The 15,047-nt window shown below is 48.2% G+C and overlaps 1 long non-coding RNA gene across 7 annotated transcripts in view; it reads left to right on the top strand.

Moving 5' to 3' along the window:
• LOC132688293 (uncharacterized) overlaps positions 1 to 15,047 on the top strand; it is a 228,654-nt gene that overhangs the window by 47,839 nt on the left and 165,768 nt on the right. For all 7 annotated transcript variants that reach the window (XR_013552092.2, XR_014136051.1, XR_013552090.2 and 4 more), the window contains 2 exons: positions 2,238 to 2,358; positions 10,739 to 10,899. This is a non-coding gene — a long non-coding RNA (uncharacterized LOC132688293). The remainder of the gene's footprint in view (positions 1 to 2,237; positions 2,359 to 10,738; positions 10,900 to 15,047) is intronic.

The following is a 15,047-nucleotide window of genomic DNA, read 5'->3' as shown; positions in this document are numbered from 1 at the left end:
GTCTCTCTTGCTCTCAAAAATAAATAAAACATAAACAAATTTTTAAAAAAAGAGTGATACGTACCACCTTGTGCCTACTCTATGTAGGTTCGGCTAGCATTGTGCACATTCTATGTGTCAGTAGGTTACATATAGCTTTGTTTTCTTCATGTTACTAGAGTAATTTATTGTAGAAAATTAGGGGGGAAAGGCATAAGGAAGAGAATTTAAAATCATTTGTAATGCCATCAACTATAGGTAACTGATTTTGATTTTTCATCTTTGTAGCCTTTTTGGGGGGGTGGATTTTTACATTTACCTTGTAGCAGATTCAAGTCATTACTTCCTTTCGTTTTTTGTTTGTTTCTTAAAAAAAGTAAGATACCCATAGAAACTTCCATCACACATGTAGATAGAATGAATTGTGTTAACCACTCGTCACCGCCCCCCACCCCGCCTCCTTTCCCACTATCCAGATTTGTGCAACATTCGTTGTTTTGTGGTTTCTTTATCATATTTAAAAATTTTTTTTTGACGTTTGTTTATTTTTGAGACAGAGAGAAACAGAGCATGAATGGGGGAGGGTCAGAGAGAGAGGGCGATAACAGAATCAGAAACAGGCTCCAGGCTCCGAGCTGTCAGCACACAGCCCAACGTGGGACTCGAATTCATGGACCGCAAGATCATGACCTGAGCCGAAGTCGGACGCTCAACCGACTGAGCCACCCAGGCGCCCCTTCATCATATTTTTTATTATCTAAGCCAAAAACAATTTTTCTTTTCTTCTCTATTATTAACAGTATAGCATCGTGGGTTTTTGTTTACTCGGGTGCAACGATGCTCTTAATAGGGGCAGTGGGAGCATCTCCAAGCAGTTCCTGTGAACTTTTTGCACAACCCCACGGGGCAGAACCCTTCTTTGCCTTCTGACACAGTGACATTTTGTAGGCTCACGACCAGTTCTCCAAGGAACCCTGATTTCTGTTAGTGAATAATGGGTTTTAGAAATCAACGCCTGGGCGCTGCTTACACTTTGCTTCTCCCGTAAAAATGTTGCAAGTTCTCAGAGAACAGAACTGGGGGAAATACACACACACACACACACACACACACACACACACGCCCAATGGGCTAGTCTGGGAAGAACACACCCTATGTTTCTCTATTACTCACTTACTCAAGTGCCTCTGGAAAACCCATGCGTCCCTCGATTCTCTGCAGCACCAGCTGGATGTCCCATAATGCACCGAATTTCAGTTCAGACACTATCCACCGGGACTCAGCATTAGATCCCACAAGTTAAGGGCTCAGTCCCACAGGACTTGCCCCCGCCCCATTTCAGACACCAGCCGTTAAGTCTTGGGTTACCACCTGTACCTCTGACTGACCAGCTATAAATAGGACTTCCCACAACCACCTCTTTGTATTTGATAATTTGCGGGGAGGGCTCACAGAACTCAGGGAAATATGTTTAATTTTTTTTTTTTAATATAGGCTATTACAAAGGGTGGGAATAAACAGCCAGATGAAGGGATACATAGGGCAAGATCCAGAAGTACCACAAAGGAAAGAATTCTAATTGCGTGTAGATGCGTTTACCCACCTGGCATTTCCAGACCCCGTACTTTCAGGATTTTGACGGAGTTTTTATTATGCAGGCACATCATGGATCATTAACTCAATCTCCAGCCCTTCTCCCCTTGCCCAGGGCTGGAAGATGGGGCCGACAGTTCGAAGCTGTTAATCCTGGCTTGGTCTTTCTGGCACCCAGCCCCATCCCAAAGCCATCCCGGAACCCACCGAGAGTCCCCTCATTGGAACAGAAGACACCCTTATCACCCAGGGAATTACAAGGGTTTTCGGAGCTCTGTGCCAGGAACCAGGGGCAGAGACAAGTTTTTATATGTTATATTATTTCATAGGGCTCATCCTGACATTCAAGGTCAAAGTCAGCATTTCTGTTTTTCTTAAGTTTTTCTATTTTAGGTCTGGATCTCCTCTATATCCAGCCTGTGTGTGTGTGTGTGTGTGTGTGTGTGTGTGTGTGCGCGTGTGTGCGCATGTGTGTTGGATATGCGTGATAATTTACAAAATGATCACTGTATACGTGGAAAGTTCTGGAGAGGAAGCAAGACAATGCTTTTATGGCAACAAGCCCACAGTGGTGTGGGGAAAATGCTGGGGGTGGGGTGGTGAACACGGGAGGTCCAGATGACCTCACCACAAACAGCCAAGAGTGAAGAAGAGTCTCTCTCTAGGTGACAGGCCCGGTCTGGATGAACGGGGCCCGCCTCCTAGACCGCAAGTGCCTGCCCATGGAGCTTCTAAGGAGGATCCTGTCACCCTAGTGGACCACACCTCTGACCTCCAGAGACACAGGTCAGTCTGTCGTCAGTCTGGTGCTTCAGATGCCGGCCACAGACCATGGGCCTCTCTCACTTCTGACTGATTGGCTGTCAATTGGTTCCCATGACCCCCTCCTCAGGTCTGATCATTTGGTAGAATGGCTCCCAGAACTCCGGGAAAGACAGTGCCAGGGTTTATTGGTTAATCATAAAGGATACAAATGAATGACCAAATGGAGGAGACACCTGGGGAGAGGCACAGGGACAGGTGCACCGAACTCCCTTGCCCTCTGTGAGCTCACCACCACCCCCCCCCCCCCCCAGCAGCTCCAACTCGGAAGTTCTCCAAACCTTGTAGTTCAGGGGTTTTTACAGAGATTTCGTTAAGCAGCCACGGTTAATTAAAACATTGTGTGTTGGTGATGAGCTCACTTTCCAGCCCCGCTCCCTTCCCTGTCATCATGCGGTTGACCCCTCTCCTACCAGCCCCCATCCTGAAACTCTGGGGACACCAAGAGCCACCTTATCAGCACAAACACAGATAAGGTTGAAAAGGGCTCTTCATGAATATGTCGGAGGCTCCTTTCACTCCTATCTCTCAGGGTTTTAAAATACCCTATGCCAGGAACCAGGGACAAAGACCAAATATATATTTCTTTCTTTCTTTCTTTCTTTCTTTCTTTCTTTCTTTCTTTCTTTCTTTTTTTAAGTTTATTTATTTATTTTAAGACGGGAGACACGTGGGGAGGGGCAGAGAGAGAGGGAGAGAGAGAGAATCCCAAACAGGCTCCGTGCTGTCAGTACAGAGCCCGACGCAGGGCTTGAACTCACGAACTGTGAGATCATGACCTGAGTCGAACTCAAGAGTCAGATGCATAACCCCCTGAGCCATCCAGGCAACTCCCCCCGAATAAACATTTCTTATTATATCATAATATCACAGCTTCACAGAAGACAGCAATGTGCTCATATCTACCTACCCCTGCATTCAATTTCAAATCACATGACGTAGTCTCTGGAGACCTCCACTGTGAGCTCAGGAATGAACGGGAATGGAAAAAGGTGAATAATGCCTTGCTATTATTATGAAAATAATTCTCATCTACCTTGAAAGGATCTCAGGTTCCCCCAGGGGTGGCCAGACCACACTCAGAACCCCCCCGGCATAGAGAAAGGCACGGTAAAGACAACAGAACTGGAAATCCCGAGCGAAGGTTTTACGATCTTCTGGCCAGATCTTTATGGCATTGCACTTAGAAACTGATCCTCCAATGCACTGTTAAATATAAACTAATTTTGTAAAAGTTTGCAGACGTTAAAATGGTCCTAATTCATCTCTGGAACTCTAGCTTCTTCTATGTAATGGCTACCCAGCACCTGTGCTCAGATGTCTAAGAGACTTTTCCAGCCCAGCTTGTCCAGAACTGATCTCCTGATCTTCTGCCCGTAAATCTCTCCTCCTGTGGCATTTCCCATTTAGCTCCTCATTATAGCTGCTCAAGCACAAAACCCTGGAATTATATTTTTAAAGTTTATTTTTATTTATTTTGAGAGAGAGCCAGAGAGCAAGCAGGGGAGGGGCGGAGAGAGAGAGACAGAGACAGAGACAGAGACAGAGACAGAATCCCAAGCAGACTTTGTACTGTCAGCCAGATGCGGTTTTGAACTCACGAACCGTGAGATCATGACCGGAGCCGAAATCAAGAGTTGATGCTTATCCGACTGAGCCACCCAGGCGCCCCCAAACCCTAGAATTATTTTCGACTCCCCTCTTCCCTGGAATTACTTTGGCCTGAACCACCAGCCTCTCTCCCCGGGGTTCCTTCTACCTGTTCTCTCTGCTCTTACCCTCCTCACCCTAAACCCCTTCACTCTTAGGTTAACAACCGGAGTGATCCTTTGATACCTAAGACCACCTAATTTTCTGCTTAATATGATATGATTTTATGACTCCTTTCACTTAGAGTCAAAGCTGACTGTTTGAAACACCTTTAAGGTCTTACCTGGTCCCCCAGTGTTTCCCTTTATGACCCCAATCACTCTCTCCTGAAGCCACTCTGGCCACAGTGACTCCTGTCTGTTCCTTGAACACACCAGACCCAGTTCTGCCTCAGGACCTTTGCCCTGGCAGTTTCCCCTCCATCCCCAATATGTTCTAACCCCCTCATTTTCCAGGTTTTGCTCAGGTGTAACCTTCTCACTGTGTTCTACCCTGCCTATTCGATTTAAAACTGCAAATCCCACTTTCTGTGCTGGAATGTCCATCTCCCCCTTACCATGCTCTACCGTTTCTTTCTCCTCCCCGCCCCCCACACCACAGCATTTATACTCATCTATTTATTGAGTTATTGTCTGTTGTTTATTTTCCGTCTGGCTCCATGAGAATGTCAATCCCACAGGTCAGAGATTCTTGTCAGTTTTCCTTCACTGGTGTATCCTAAGAAACCAGAATTGTGTCTGGCATTTAGGAGGCACCCAATCAATGTTTGTTAAATAAATGACAACATGGATATACGAATGCCTTTTAAAAAGTAGGATGCCTGGAATATCTGAGGTTGTGATTCAATGGAGACCAATCATCAGGAATTTTTTGAGAGTATTAATAAAAGTTTTTCACTTCAAGTGCCAACAATTCAACTAACCCTACAGGAAGGAAGGAAGGAAGGAAGGAAGGAAGGGAAGAAGGAAGGAAGGAAAGAAGGAAGGAAGGAAGGAAGGAAGGAAGGAAGGAAGGGAAGGAAGGAAGGAAGGGAAGGAAGGAAGGAAGGGAGGAAGGAAGGAAGGAAGGAAGGGAAGAAGGAAGGAAGGAAGGGAAGGAAGGAAGGGAGGTGGGAAGGGAAAAGAAAGGAAAGAAAAAAGAAAGAAAAAAGGAAGGAAGGAAGAAGGAAGAAAGGAAGGAAGAAAAATGAAAGAAAGGAAGAAGAAAAAGGAAGGAAGGAGAAAGAAGAAAGGAAGGAAGAGAAAGAAAGAAAGAAAGAAAGAAAGAAAGAAAGAAAAAGAAAGAAAAGGGAGGAAAAGAAAGGAAAAAGAAAGAATTGTGTTCAGTTACAAGATAAGTTTCAGGCATGGCTGGATCCAGGGCTTCGAATGTTATCAGGATCCCTCTTTGCTCTCCTTCTCCTCTGTTTTACTCCCAGGCAGGCTCTCCCTTTATGGTGGTAAAGATATCCCAGGCTTCTCTAAGCTTTTATATTACCAGCTCCACCACACCCATGAGAAAGACAGTTGCATTTACTGGGTGTTCTTGTTCCCAGGCTCTCAACGGCACAGCAAGGGAGTGTGTATATTCATTTGTATTTATTTCAGTGTCTATCTCTATGGATTGGAAATGACATGTCTACTCTGATCTCTCCAATTCCAATCCAACAGCACAGGGTTTTTTCTCGCCTTCTCCCTTTCCCCATATGTGTACCTCCTTTCTCTGGCAGTTAGAAGGCAGGCTCCCATTAACTTAATTTGTTTGCTCATTGGACCAATGCTTTTGTATGTGACCGTTTCCCCCTTCCGCCGAGCGTCCCTGTGGATGCCCTCCTCACCCCGCTGGAGCTCTGACACCCCTTTGTGGCAGTTTTCTCCTTGCCTCGTTGGGGCTTTGAGTCCCCATGCCAAACTGCCCTACCAGCGGATGCTCTCCTCACCCTGCTGTGGCTGACTCCCCTTCCCTGGCTGCCCTTCTACGGGGACACCCTCTTCCAGCTTTGACCCTGAGTCCCCACGCTGGCTGCTGGCATACATATATGTCCTCCTCGTCCTGCTGGGTCCCTAACACCCACCATCAGGCTCAGAGACCCCCCCCCCCCCAGCCAGGCCATCACTTTGCAGGGACACTCCTGTCACCCTTCTTGGACTCTGATACCCTTGGGCCACCGTGTTTCCTTTTCCTTCCTGCAGAGATGCTGACTTTTATTCTGCCCCACCCAACGGCTTTATGGCTGAATTGTTTAGGGAAGGAAGAAAGGGAACAGGAAGAGGAAGTGCCTCTATGTCAGTCACCCCAAGAGACTCAGGACTCCCGGGCCGTCACCGTTTGGGGGGGGGCCTGAATGCCCACATGGCTTCCGTGGTCAGACAACTTGCTGGCATCCCTCAGGCAGCCAAGGGCAGGGACCTCCTCTCTGCTTTCCCTGACGTGCCTCCCCCCTGGCACTTCTCACCGTGGATGCATTTACCTGCACGCACTCAGAGCTGCGCCTGGCCCATGGAAGCATCGAGAAGTATTTGTTAACGAAGGAGTCCTACTCGAGAGTCATCCCACGTGGACAGGGAGGTTAGGAGCCTACTACCCAAGGAGGGTGTCCTGGGGCCCTCGTGGGGCTCACGGAGGCCCCTGTGTCCTTCCTCGCGGGGTCCCCCTGGCAGGTGGTACCCCTCTGGTCCGTGCAGCGCCGGTGACTTCTGGGAGCGGACAGACAAGGAAGTGTAGTTAGCATTCATTCATTGCTTATGTTGTACAAGCTGTCAAAACTAATGAAATTTTATGACAGACGGGCAACGACCAGCTTCCTGGTGTTATTTATCTTTCTCGCTCCTGGCTCGGAGCACTGGGTGATTTTTCATTTACGTTTAAAAATGCCAAAATGACTAAGCTCAATTCGCCTCCTCAGAAAACCGGCAAATTGTATCAATGCACAAATGTAATTAATAATCATCAGGCATGAGAAATGAGGAACGGTTATGCAGGAAAGTCTATCTTTCCAGGCTCCTTCCTCTCCCCACTACCTTTTCAGCCGGTTCCCAAACTCCAGGCACATACATCATGGGTCCCCCGCGCCCCCCACCCCCCACCTTCATTGTTCATATCTGATAGCGGGTGTTTGCAATGACAAACAAAAGGTTCTTGGGACTGGTCACATGAGTTGCCATGGCTCAACGGATTCATTTATAGCAGCCTCACAGGGATGATGCAAATAGATGTAACACGTAGGGGAGGGAAAGATGAAAAAAAAATCCAGTGGAAGAGGGGAGAAGAGGTGTCAGGAGACAGGTTAATTCTAGAGTGACGAGACTGTGAGACTGTGTTCGTGTAGCCAGGAGAAACCTGCAGACCCAGTCCGTCCTGACATCCCCATCGTGTGTGCTTCGAACGGTTCTTTGGTTCTTTCGTGTACATCACCTTGAACTCTGTCACCTGCTCATTCTGGCCACATGTGATCTGCACTGTTCTCTTGCTCTCAGCCGTACCTGTGATTTGCCAGGCTCTTTCGCCTCTGCAATTCCTGGCCCTCCCCCGAGTACTTCCGGGGGTCTTTGGAGGTAGATGGTTAGTTCTTTGCATCATCTGCATGATCACGATGATTCTGATGATGTCTTTTCTGCTGGCCCCATTGGGGTTCGGTTCTGACGAGCTGCGTTTTTAAGGCCCCAAAGCAATGGCCCCGTGTCCTCGGGGGCCCTCCAGTACCAAAGGCATTTTTCCTTCTGTGGAGTCAGGGTAGTAATTCCTCCACTTCCAGTGTTTTAACAGAGGCTTTAAAAAAACAAATTTTTTTTTTTTACATTTTTTTAATGTTTATTTTTGAAAGAGAAAGAGAGAGACAGAGTGCGAGCAGGGAAGGGGCAGAGAGAGAAGAGAAGAAGACGCAGAATCCAAAGCAGGCTCCAGGCTCCGAGCTGTCAGCACAGAGCCTGACTTGGGGCTCAAACCCACGAACTGTGAGATTGTGACCTGAGCCGACAACTGAGCCACCCAGGCGCCCCAACAGAGACCTTTAAATTGCTCTATGTGCCTTCCAGAAAAGCCTTCTCGATTTTTTTATTTTTTTATTTTTTTCAGTAAACAGGTCTTGGGCGAGGAGACAAAGCTGAAAAGGCAGACATTATGGCCCACTTGAAACCCAAGCCCCGGCCACCATGACTAAGGCTTTGTGAGGGGGCCAAGCTTCTCTGCTCGCCTTTTCTCCCCCAGGATGGGCGATTTCCCAGAGGGCTCTTCCGGCGTCTGTGCACCTTGGCCCTGGGAAGGCCAGACGTGTCCAAACATGCTGGTGTCACTGCACCAGCTCAGGCTCCAAACGGCACTCTTGACTCAAAGGTGGCCTTACAGACAGTCCGCTCTGTGCTTGTCACTGTGGGGCTTCCTGACAAGCCAATCAGACCCAGTACTTGCCCTCAAGGACGTTGTCATACCAACAGGCATGGAGCAAACAACCTGATGGTAGGGGAGGTGACCGTAAGTGGAACAAGAGAGGTACAGATGATGAAGAACAGGAATTGCGGTAAAGAGGAGGGCTGTGTCCACAGAGTTGAAGTAGGAGGTTGGACTCGAACTCAGCCGTGAGCGATGGGAGCGCGTACAGGAGGAGACTAGAAACGGTGCTCCAGGAAGAAGCTCGAAGCTCCTCCAGGGGCTGCAGGAACGAGCAAAAGGTGGATGGATGTTACTAGCAATACGCAGGGAAGGGCGAGGGTTCAGATTGGCTAGGAAGGGGAAGTTTGGGGAGGTTCTGGTGAAAGCGGGGGGCGGGGGAGGTGGTCAGACTGGATACCAGAGGTCCTTGACCAGCTGGCTGAGTCTGCGTCCTGCTGTATACACAGCAACACCTGCCAAATAGAGATGACGTTTCAAACAGAGCCATGGAATGGCCATGGAGAACAGGAGCGTCTTTCTGGATCAGGTAGACCTACCTGGATCAGTGAGCGTCAGGTGAACAGGAGAAACCAAGGCGGGCAGGTTCGTGAGGGGGCCTCTGCAGTAACAGCACACGTGGGTACGGAGATTGGGAGCCGGACAAGATGAAAATAAGGAGAGAGGGGCTGGACACAGCCTGTGGGGGAAGAGAGGAATCTAAGCAAAGTCGAGCACGAGCAGTTGGAAAGGGAGAGCAGCAGGGCGCCTGGGTGGCTCAGTCTAAAAGCATCTGACTTCGGCTCAGGTCATGATCTCATCGTGGTTCATGGGTTCGGGCCCCGCGTCGGGCTCTGTGCTGACAGCTCGGAGCCTGGAGCCTGCGTCGGATTCTGTGTCTCCCTCTCTCTGCCCTCTCCTCTCTCTCTCTCTCTCTCTCTCTCCCAAAAATAAATAAACATTAAAATTTTTTTTTAAAAAATAAAGGAAAAAGAACAGCATGAGATCCAAGAGGCAGAGTGATTTTTTTTTTGGGGGGGGGGGGGGGCTGGCGCAGGATTGTGATGGAATCATATCTCCAAAGCAGCTTTAAAAGGTGGGTGGGAGACGATGATTCCCAATTTGGAGGCAGGAAAATTGTGCCGGAGAGCAGTCAGTGGTATGTTCATGCTCAATTGCTATAAGGCAGACCTGTCTCTTACACCCGGACTTTTGGCTTTAAAACCTTTGCTTTTTTTTTGCCTTTGCATGCCTGCACAAGCAGCTGTATAGAGAGGGGTGGCAGAAAAAGGACTGGAATAAAAAAGATGAGTAGTAAAGATTTAAGCTTGGTGACAAAACAAAGCCCTTTGTAACGGTTCTTGGGAGAACCATCAGGCGAATGAACTCTCCTAATCCAATCGGGTAAGAAATTTCCTGGGCATATGGATCCATAATCCCATTTTAAATCCCCTAAAAGGAGAGTCTAATAAGAAATCAACTCCAACGGAAAACAAACTAGAGGTAATAATTGTGCTGAGACACTGGGCATTCCCTCCTTTCCCCCCACCCTGCCCAGGAACACAGGCCGTCCAATAAAAGCCATGAAATCCATAATAGAAATTGCCTCAGCCCGAAGCTTCTGGAAGGTCCATGTGTTCATAACAGACCTGTTGCTGTTGATTATCTCCAGCGATAACCGGCTGCTTAACGAAAACATCCGTTTTCTGAGAATTTGGATCCTTTCACGGTCTGTTTCACACTTGGGGACGAAATGGCATTGGGTCGTACCTCTCTTCAGCTGGTGGGCAGGAGAGGTGGGAAATCAGGGTCTTGCCAATGTTCTATTTTTCTTTCTGCTTGTTGTTGCAACTGGACTCGTTAGACCAGGCGAGAGCTGCCAACATTTATAACTTGGGCTTTTCTAATTAAAGTTCTGCCGAAAAGCCTCCTCTTGTCTTCTGACTCCCTCGGCAGGAATGTGTGCTCATAACAGAGGCATCTGCCCCCTGGACTAACCTTTCTTGAAACCAGATAAACAAAGTAATACTAATAAAAATATCCATCTGTGCTTAAAGATAAATAGAGCATTAATATACCAAACTGAGATCTGGATTCTTTTGGAAGCCAGCTTTAATGATATTAGACATCTGTCCCAGCTTGCTTTCCGTTCCTTTTCCGTTTGCACACTTGTGTAAGAAAACAATGTGGAAGGAGTTCGTCGGGGGTACATGGAGCCACCCCCTGACCGACGCCCTTTTCCGAGGCCACCGCCCCAGTGAGCCGATGGGGTTCCTTAACATTTGGCACGCTGCTTGGGTTTCATCCTGCATTTTAAACACTGTGGTCTTTCTTCATTTTTTGCTTTTAGATGCCTGCCTGAAAGCCAACTTAATCGTTCATAACGCTAAGCAGGATTGCCGTGTAGACCAGATGTACAAACGTCATGGCGGCCATTCTCTTTCTGAAGTCAAGATGCGAGAGTATCCGGGAAGCATCTGGAGCCATCCGTTTGCAAGGAGAGAGCACCAGGTCAGGTCTGCAAAGAGGGAGGGTGAACGTTTGTTTTCAAGGAGAGTACGCGGAAGGTAGAAACCAGCGTCTCAGTGTTCCAAGTAACATGGTTAACACTCAAGGAGCGTCGCAGGCAAGGTGCAATGGTGGGAAAATGTTCTCCACTTGAGGGCAGACCCGTGGACCTTGGTTTCTTAGATTTGGCACTAACTCCAAAGAGATAGGGGTGAGTCAGTGGGACGAGGGCCAAGAGGGAAATGTACCAGGGGCGTTTAGCGTTGTTACGATGATAGGGTTGGGTGTTGCTGGCCGGTTAGTGCCTGAAGACCAAGGATGCCCAAGTACAGCAATGTAAGGAACAGGCTTGCACAGCAAAGGCTGGCCAGTCCCAAACGCGGATGAGTTAGTATTGAGATGCGTTGACATTTTTAAGTAGTGAAAATGGGGGCGCCTGGGTGGCCCAGTCAGTTAAGCGTCTAACTCTTGGTTTCGGCTCAGATCGTGATCTCACCGCTCACGGGATCGAGCCCCACGTTGGGCTCTGTGCTGACAGTGCAGAGCCTGCTTGGGATTTTCTCTCTCTCCCTCTCTGCCCCTTCCCTGCTCACACACACACACTCTCTCTGTCTCAAAATACATACACTAAATAAATAAGTAAATAAATAAATAAATAAATAAATAAATAAATAATGAAAACTTTAAAAAAGACAAAAATCTTACACAGAATTCACAACATATAAAACATAGTGAAGAAGGGCTATTTTTCCTAAAGGAGAGGCAGTCCCTGAAATACTTCTAGGGAACACCGCTTAAGAACCACTATTCTAGGGGCACCTGGATGGCTCAGTCGGTTGAACACCCAACTCTTGATTTCAGCTCAGCTCATGATCTCAGGGTCATGGGATCAAGCCCCATGTGGGGCTCCGTGCTAAGGCTGGAGACTGCTTAAGAGTCTTTCTCTCTCTCTTTTTGCCCTTCTCCCCTGCTCATGCTCTCTCTCTCTCTCTCTCTCTCTCTCTCTCTCTCAAATAAAATGGAAAAAAAAATCCACTATTCTAGGTGCTACTCAATGGCCATAGAGTTCTAACAACCTGTCTGGTTGTGCAATGTGCTATAAGAATCGACTGATTAAAAAAAAAAAAACACCACATTTTTTAAAAACTGTAATTGTGTTCCTCTCAACATTTTACATGAGAGTTTTTAAACATACAGAAAAATGGAAAGAATTGTAGGTGCCCCAGGTACCGACCACTTAGATCCCACGGTTGCCAACGGTTTGCCCTTTTTGTCTCCTCCCAGATCCTTCCGTTTGCGTTGATTCATCTCATTTTGAAATTCCTTTCAAAGTGAGTTGCAGACATCGGTACATCCCATCTCTAATTTCTGAACCTGCACGTCCACCTTTAACGAGAGCAAGAAGTCAAACTGATGTGCAGAGAAGGGAATAGATCTAGGGTAAGGTTTGGTGAGCTGTAAAAATATAATTATATGGCTCAGACCCTTATCAAGATACAACACCTCCGAAAGATACGACCTCTGAAAGTTTCCTCATGGCCCTCCCCAGCTAGCGCCCTGCCCCCTCCCCCCACCCCCCTGGGTCCTGACAGCTGCTCAAACAATCTGTCCGTGGAGTTCATTCCGTCAGACGAGCTGACAGTTTGCTGGAAAGAATCATTATGGCTGGTGTCTGAACGGACGGGGCAGGGGTAGTCAGGAGGCTTGTGGCCCATCAGGAACACCGCTCTCTTCTACAGCCCGCAAGCCCGAAGGCTGGGCTGGATCCTTGGCTCCCCTCGATTTTTTTTTTTTTAATTGTGCTAAAAGATACATAACATAAAATGTACCATTTTGGTCAGTTTTATGTGTGCACTTTGGCGACGTTAAGCACATTCACATCATGGGGTGACCATCGCTCCTATCCATCCCCAGGAATGTTCTCATCACCCCAGGCTGAAGCTCCGTCCCCCTTAAATGCTAACTCCGCACTCCACATCCCCCCAGCCCCTGGGAGCCTCCTTGCTACTTTCTGGCTCTATTAATCTACCTACTGTCTACACCTCGCATCCATGGAATCACACAGCATTTGTGCTTTTATGACTGGCTTATTTCACTCAGCGCAATGTCCTCAGGGCTCCTCTGTGTTGTCACCTATGGCAGAATTTCCTTCCTTTTTACGTCTGAGGGATATTCTGTTGCGTGCGTACAGAGTATTGTGTGTCTCCGTTTTTCTGGTGATGGATGCTTGGGTCGTTTCCACCTTCCGCTGCCGTGAAGGAGGCAGCCGTGGGCACGGGTGTCACACACACCTGTTCCCGTCCTTACTTGCGTTTCTTCTCTGCCTTCTCCGAAAATTCTTCAGCCACACCTGCGGTCATGAGGGTCCGCACCAAAAATGCGCTCAGATGCGTCCCTCCTTCCTTCCCGAACTGCCTTACCCTGTGCCCGGAGGCCCTCCTCCTCCCTCACCTGGACCACTCCCCTCGCTTCCTCCCCGCAGTTCTCCACGGCCTCTCTTGGCCAGTCCTCCACCTGACATTTTCTTTTTATCTTTGAGAGAGAGAAAGAATGGAGGAGGAGGGGCAGAAGGAGAGAGAGGGGGAGAGAGAGACTCTCACACAGGCTCCACGCTGTCAGCGTGGACCCCGATGCGGGGCTCGATGCCACGACCCTGGGATCGCGACCTGGGCCAAAATCAAGAGTCGCGCACTCAACCGACTGAGCTGCCCAGGCACTTCCTCTACCAACATTTTCTGAACCTTATACTGCAGCCAGAGAGCTTTCAAAGGCAGTTCCGGTCATACCCCCTCCCTGTTCGAACTCTCCAGCGGCTCCTGATGATGCGGAGGAGAAAACCCCAGCACAGTCAGTCCTGCCCGTCTGGCCCTGCTCACACTTTCCCTCCCATACTCTGTGCCGAAATGACTTTTGCTTGCCTAAGCACGCTCGGTTCCACTCGCCTCTCCCCTTTTTCACAACACGTACTTGGGCCGTTCTCCCTGCTCCTGGGATGTCCTAACCTCTTGTCCTTTAGGACTTAATGTAGATACCGCTGCTTCTGAGAAGCCTTCTCTGTGCCCACCCAAGACGGAGGTAGGTGTACCCATCGCTTCCTCCCTTAGCGGCCCCGAGGGATGTTGGTCTGTCTCCTGAGACACGTTTGGCACATACGTCTTGGGTTGTAATATCCTCAGTGTAAACACAGGTCGCATCCACATGGGGTCGGACCGCCAGGTTGAGCCTGGTCAACCATTTTGGAAAAACCTGACCTCCAAAACTTTGGAAAAGCCCGTGCTACAGTTCCAGTGAGGTACTGATAAGCCAGTTTTCGAGAAAAAGTTAAAAAAAAAAAAAAAAAAAGCCCAGAGTTGTGGTATTTGCTGATTATTATGGTGTTGATTCTCTGCTCGTGGCCAATTTCAAGCCGCTGTCATAAGGTTACTGGGCACAGACTTGGGAAGTCAGTCATGCTGACCACACCCCAGTGGTTTCCTCCCAAGACCTTTAAATTCCGCCAGATTGAACAAATCAGTTGTTTCTAGAAGATTCCTTCAATTCTGTATACCTGTTGTCGACTTTCAGGTAATGTTCTACAAACTCCTTCAGATTTTTTTTCTATTAAAAAAATCACCCCCTAAATAGTCTGAAGGGCTAAGGAATGTGTTACAAAGATATGTGCAGCATTCAGTGCAAGATAAGAACAAAGCCAGCATGTATTAAGTGCTTACTGTGTACCAAGTACTGGGTAGTGACCTTTCCCCGTGTTTTTCCTGTTAATTCTCATAATCCTGTGAGGGCGGTATTACAATATTCCCATTGTATAGAGGTGGAAACTGAGTCCCAGAGCCACGAATGGAACTCACGTCCATCTGATCTGCGAATCCAAGCTATGGCAAATCGCCTCCAGGGAAGAGGGAGGGACTAGAAGCGAAAGCAAAGGGAAGGAGAGTTAGCTGCTCAGACAATAATCCATCAAAATACTGTCACCCTCATTTCTTGGCTTCCCTGTTGCTCCTTAAGCTTCATTCATAACAAATTACGTGCTGTCCCCCTTTCCTTCTTCTTGCGTCGGTTTCCCCTGTCACCTGGCTGAGGATTTCTCGAACTCCGGGGTCTGTGTCCCCAAGGCAAGGGTAGTTCTCACCACCATGGGCCTGGCCTGTGCGGCT

Source organism: Panthera onca, chromosome E1, assembly GCF_046562875.1.
Source record: "Panthera onca isolate mPanOnc1 chromosome E1, mPanOnc1 haplotype 2, whole genome shotgun sequence".
Taxonomy (NCBI): Eukaryota; Metazoa; Chordata; class Mammalia; order Carnivora; family Felidae; genus Panthera; species Panthera onca.
This window is presented reverse-complemented; position numbering and strand designations above follow the sequence as displayed.